Consider the following 6,721-nt stretch of genomic DNA (forward strand, 5'->3'; position numbering starts at 1 on the left):
AATCTGTGTTCACCAATTTTCGTGGACTCTCATTCACGATTCTCGGGATAGAGTACCACACCAGTGGAATCTCTCAAACCGGGTCTAACGTGGAAAGCAGATCCACATATTTTCACGTACTTATCTTATCCGTTATTTTCGTTTTCTATCATCTTTACCCTTCACTTTTCAATTTCAATTTCCTATATAGGTGCACTCTCATTGGTGTACACATAAATCCCTACGACCATACCACGCTGTCAGTGCCCGATCTCGTCCGATCTTGGAAGCCAAACAGCGTTGGGCCAGGTTAGTATCAGGAGAGGTGACTGCCTGTGAATACCTGGTGTAGTAGGTCAGGAATTAATTTCCTCTCTTATGTGACCAACACACACCAACAGCAGTATCACCACTAATTCTACTTTCTCCTTCTTTTATTGCTCTCAATATCTACATCAACTGACCATAACTTCTTGCTCACAATTTCTGCCCGCAATTAGGGCTATGGCATGCTAACAATACTCAGGGGTATAATTCCTTGAGTGGTGACCACTGATTACCATTTCAGCTAGTTGTAGCCTAATTATTTTGAAACTGTGTTGTGACTAAGAAACCCCCGGTTCCATTAATACAGAAATACTGTACTGGTCAGGGGAAATGGGGGTATGACTACTCCATGTCTACAACCCTTTCCATACTCTTACGACTTAAGAGACCAGAACATTTATTTTTTCATTTTTTTATTTTTTCCTCAATAATCTCCGGTTATTTTACAAGATGTGTGGGAAGTTTATCTTGTTTTAACCTTAATAATAAAAGTTATATCTTAAAATATTCTCTCTAATACTTTCAAGTATTTTTTTCATTTTAAGAGTGCGCCCACACAAGAGCCTTCTGTCCTCTCCCATTGCATAGTTTACGTACTTCTGGCTCTGGGTGCACCACCAACCAGGACTGTATATTACTGATAACATATATTGTTATCTCCCTACTTAGGTCAATACACTGTCCAATTTTGGTCTTTTTTCTGCTATTTTTCTAAATATTATATGGAATTTAAACCTGTGCCCGATCGCCCCCTTTCTACTCCTGTGTGTCTGTCTGTACTGCATTCTGTCCTGCTCGCATTCTGGCTTACATGGTTCTGCTGCTGCACAAGAGGGAGAGCTAGTGATGTCAGTATGCTCTCGCCCAGGGGCCCCCTGACAGAGGAGTGGCTTGGGGTACAGTATCCCCTGCAGCCCCCATCCCCTTAATGCTGCTATGATCACCATGTAACATTAGGTGAGTACCAGCACATTATTCTGAGTAGTGGCAATGCCAGTTCTAGGTATCGTATGTAAAGGGGCTTATTCTGTGTTAGACAGAGCCACGTCTGCATGTTTTGCCTGTTACACGGCTGCGACTTTATGCATATGCCGCTACAAAGCCCTTCCCTGGTGTATATCCCTGCGTCCAAATATACAAGGACTAAGATGTCTGCTGTCAGCGCTTATAGGTGGTCATTCCGAGTTGTTCGCACGCTAGCAGTTTTTAGCAGCCGTGCAAACGCTATGCCGCCTCCCACTGGGAATGTATTTTAGCTTAGCAGAAGTGCGAACGAAAGGATCGCAGAGCGGCAACAAAATAATTTTGTGCAGTTTCAGAGTAGCTCCAGACCTACTCAGTGCTTGCGATCACTTCAGACTGTTCAGTTCCTGTTTTGACGTCACGAACACGCCCTGCGTTCGCCCAGCCACGCCTGCGTTTTTCCTGGCACGCCTGCGTTTTTCCGAACACTCCCTGAAAACGGTCAGTTGACACCCAGAAACGCCCACTTCATGTCAATCACTCTGCGGCCAGCAGTGCGACTGAAAAGCATCGCTAGACCTTGTGCGAAACTGCATCGTTCGTTGCAAAAGTATGTCGTGCATGCGCATTGCGCCACATACGCATGCGCAGAAGTGCCGTTTTTTTGCCTCATCGCTGTGCAGCGAATGAATGCAGCTAACGATCAACTCGGAATGACCCCCATAGACTCTGAAATACGAATTGGTTGCTATCAGCTACTACAAATTTGCACTCAAATGCAACATTAGTAAACAGGCTACAAAGAGTCAGTAAAGAAATCCGTGCAGGTACAGGGTTCCTTCTAGAAGACGCCCCATTTTTTTTTGGTCAAAAACAAAAGATCAAAAACAGTGGCAACCCCTAGGTGAGTGTGGACGATGCTGTTTCCTGAGAATAGACGCTCTGCAGCTTGCTGCGACGGTGCAATATGCTGCACCGTCTCTGGAGATGTTCGCTCAGCTACGAACTTTGGAACTTATAAGTTAATTTTTTTAACCAGGTACAAAATAAAAAAATGATAATAAAATGACATCTGTGCATCACCTTAGTGACCCCCCCTCCCCAAACACACACACCCTAGAAACACTTCTTTACCTGGATGGAGAACATGAGGGCAGCGATGCCCAGGGGCAGGCAGCAGCAGATTATATTCATAATAGACAGCCCCAGGTGATCCTTGTAGACCGGCTGAGGCACCATCATCACCACCGTGGGCTGGGAGGTCATCACCGCAGTATTGGGGTTCTCATAATACCCCATGGAGGGCCCAAAGGCGCTCGGCACAGGATTTGGTGGTGGATACATCTTCCCCCCCAATCTCTTCCTTCTGTCCTGCGCCAAGACTGAGGCTCGCGTGTGAAGGAAGATGTGGTTACCTCTGGAGGAATTTGAGATTCCGTGATATATATCACATTACCTAGAACACAATACACAGCCGGGGAACCTCCCACACACAATTAATAACAATAACTACATTTCCCAGGGACCGGTCCCTGCACACAATGGGCGAGATGGATCTGACGTTCCAGAGCGGAACACATTGTGTGTCAGTTACAGCAAGGTGTATATTCGGTTACCATCTGCCATGACGCGCAGCCCTGAGTATACATTATTATTATGTAGTGTATAAAGCAGCAGTATGTCACAATCTAAAGCGCACATTATCGACGAGTACAAATGGAAACACAAAGGAGGCATTTATGAAAGAGAGCGTCTACTTCTCCACCGAGCTGCAGGCAATGGGGGTCATTCCGAGTTGGTCGGTCGCTAGCAGTTTTTAGCAGCCGTGCAAACGCTATGCCGCCGCCCACTGGGAGTGTATTTTAGCTTAGCAGAAGTGCGAAAGAAAGGATCGCAGAGCGGCGGCAAAGTTTCAGAGTAGCTCAAAACCTACTCAGCGCTTGCGATCACTTCAGACTGTTCAGTTCCTGTTTTGACGTCACAAACACGCCCAGCGTTCGCCCAGCCACGCCTGCGTTTTTCCTGGCACGCCTGCGTTTTTCCTGGCACGCCTGCGTTTTTCCGCACACTCCCTGAAAACGGTCAGTTGACACCCAGAAACGCCCACTTCATGTCAATCACTCTGCAGCCAGCAGTGCGACTGAAAATCTTCGCTAGACCCTGTGTGAAACTACATCGGTCGTTGTAATAGTACAACGCGCGTGCGCATTGCACCACATACGCATGCGCAGAAGTGCCATTTTTTGGCATCATCGCTGCACAGCGAACGAATGCAGCTAGCGATCAACTCGGAATGACCACCATGTTTCCAAGAAATGCCAACTGGTGCCCACACATACCAGATGGTGGATGCTCCGGGAAACGTGCAGGGTGCTGCGTCTTTTTTTGGGAACTTGCCTCTTTGGTCATTTTTTATATTTGTCTTATAAATAATAGTAAATGCCACTGGTGTAGAAAGGAATACGCTGTTATATACAGGCAAGGAGCTGTCAGTCATTATACAAGGATTAGTAATACATTGAGGAAGTAACTCTTATTGGTATCTGGATGACTGGTGTCCACCAACAAGGTCTATGGTCAGAAGGAAGACAGCAGATGGTAAACAGTAAATACGTCGACAGGGTCATTAGGTCAACAGAGTCTACTTAGACATGCATTCAGGTCAACACGGTCATTAGGTCAACATTCAAAATGGTGCCACAAAAATGAGGACGTGTTGTTTTTTGTTGATTTTTAGGGCTGACATCAAGTTTAGGATCAGGCTTACGTTTAGGGTTTAGAAAACCACATGTTGACATTTGTGTGTCGACATTTTCAATGTCAGCATATTACCCTGTTGACCTAAAGGCATGTTAACATAGATACTGTCATGTAGACATACCTACTGTCGACCTTTTGGTGTCAACTTTGTGACTGTAGACCTTCTTACTATAGACCGGTCATTCCACACCCCACTAATCTCGTCCAATCAGCGCTATAAACCCCTAGTGTGGAAACTTAGATCTACAATAAAGAGGTCTACAGTCAATAGTTCGACCACTAATGGTCAACATGCTTTAGGTCAAAAAGTCGACATGGAATAGGTAGACAGTAGAAAAGGTTGACAGGATCCAAATGGTGACATGGAAATGGTTGACACAAAAAAAGTTGACACGATTATTTTATTTTTATGGGGGGGGGGGGTTTGTCATTTTTCTACTACAAAAAAAGCCTCATTATCGTACCGCGTCCCCATGGCAAGGTGCCTCGCTGCGCCATTTTTAAAATATTCACCACTCCGAAGTGCAGCACCGGCATCCGCAGCGCTGTTAGAAGAACACCGTGAAAATGGCTCAGCGGCCATTTTCACAGAGTTCTGCGCATGCGCAGTGGAGAAATCTCAGGGGAAATTGCCGCCGCGCCATTTTCTCAGAGATCTGCGCATGCGCAGTAGAGTCTGAGCCCTCTAGTGCTCATACTCTACAGCGCTCCGGGCAGAGAGGAGGGGGCCCAAACAGAGGAGGCTGAACACGGGCCTCCTCCTCTCTTAAAGCGCCCCTGTGTAGCTACCATAGGTGCAGGGGATGCGGCTGCTATGGGGCCCAGGCTGTCACAGGGGCCCGGGACCCGCCGCTCCCTCTACACCAAGTTAGTTACGCTGCTTCACTACAGAGCTCCTGTCCTGTTCCTCTACGTGCCTGTGTGGTGCGTGGCGGGGAGCAGCAGACCTTGGCGGGTGGTCGCTGTGCTCCACTGCTGTAGATCCCCTCCCCAGAGCCGGGATGCGCCGCTCATTTGGTAAAGTACGCAGTCGCGTACAGTGCTATTCCCTCAAGAGCGCCATCTCCAACCGCCGGCCACATCACAACCCGACGCTGCCGCCTCTCGGTTCCCGGGCCCCAGTAACCTGCATGAAGGCAAAAGGTACTATTTGTTCGGGGAGGAGAGGGGAGGGGGTTGTTTGCACCCCTCACCTGTGTACTGTATATTCGCTGAGCTGGGGGGACAGTGCGGTATAAGGGAGCCATCTCCCGAAACTGGCCTGGATCACATGTGGCGATGCTGGCTCCCGGGCCCCACTGACCCATTTAAACTTATGGTGCCGCTCCAGGAATACCAGCAGGGCCGCTGTGTGATGCCTTTGCACTTCTGCGGGGGGGATGGGGGGGGGGCGGCACTGACATGCGGGGCGGACTAGCCCTGTGCTGGGCGTCCCCCCGCATGTCAGTGTGAATGATCGTAGCTGTGCTAAATTTAGCACAGCTACAATCAACTCGGAATGACCCCCACTGTGTACAAACTTGTACCAGTTACTGTGACCCAAACTGAGCCCCGTGTTTCTCAGGAATCGTTTCCTCTTTATCTCCTCAGCAGTTTATAAGTGTTTATACATTGGCCATACACAAGGGAGAAAAAGATATACAGAGTTTCAGTTAAAGTGCTGTCCTGTGACAAAGCCAAAATGGTGGGCAAAGGAAAAGAAGAAAGTATAAGCAATACACCAAATAGTGGATAAGCGCGCCAAAACATGCGCTAAAGACTAATACCACCAGCAACTCCCAAGGTACTATTTACTAGGTACCAAAGTGTTCATTTTGGAAGTATACTCTGGATATAGATAACGTATGTGTCCACTACTCTGGATTTAACGCGGGGGCTCATGTGTAAAAAGAAAAAGAAAACAGCCTCCAATGGTTTAGTATAAAAAATACACAATTTAATATAAATACATAAAATGGACTCTTACAATATAAAAAAAAGAGAGTATGGTTATCCGCCTCAACAGTTGAGATGCCGCGTTTCGTCCCTCTATTGCATTTCTTCAGGGGAGAAATCTTACATCTACCTTATTATACGTTGGCTGCTCGATACAAATAAGTGTGTATGGATTATTGTTGAAGCTAACTCCTTGGTTATTTCTGATTTCTTCATATTATTTATACTAGCAGCCTACATGTATCTTGGTTGTATTATTTCCCTGGTATAAACAGTTTTAAAATTCAGGGGCATGAACCCTTGTCCCTTAAGTAATAATATTATACATCTTATTAACATCTAGAACATATCTTAATATTAAGGAAACATTTGAAGCTATGATTGGTAGACCTTTATAATATAGAACAGATGACATAACAGTGGCCGCAGGATTTTGAAACAATTTTATTACATGTTATTCTTGCATTTTTGCACATTCATTATTTTAATCAATATTTTGCCTATAGATGAGATTTCCAATGAAATATATTTTATTAACATATTGTACACATATTACAGGAAATAAAATGTAAGTAAATAAATACATGAAGAAACATGAAAGATCATACAGCCTCCCAATATTCATTAATTACAATTTATTTGAAGATCTCTCCTTCTCAGACCCCAATAGCCTCTCTGGGGGGTATCCAATTACTTGCAGGCCATTTTTGGCTGATTAAAAATGGCCTGATATCGTGATGTTTGACCGCTGGTCATT

At 45.8% G+C, this 6,721-nt stretch overlaps 1 pseudogene; it reads left to right on the forward strand.

Moving 5' to 3' along the window:
* Positions 1-218: 218 nt before the first annotated feature.
* LOC134967266 (5S ribosomal RNA) lies at positions 219-337 on the forward strand (annotated as a pseudogene).
* Positions 338-6,721: the final 6,384 nt, after the last annotated feature.

This window comes from Pseudophryne corroboree, chromosome 10 (assembly GCF_028390025.1).
Source record: "Pseudophryne corroboree isolate aPseCor3 chromosome 10, aPseCor3.hap2, whole genome shotgun sequence".
Lineage (NCBI taxonomy): Eukaryota > Metazoa > Chordata > Amphibia > Anura > Myobatrachidae > Pseudophryne > Pseudophryne corroboree.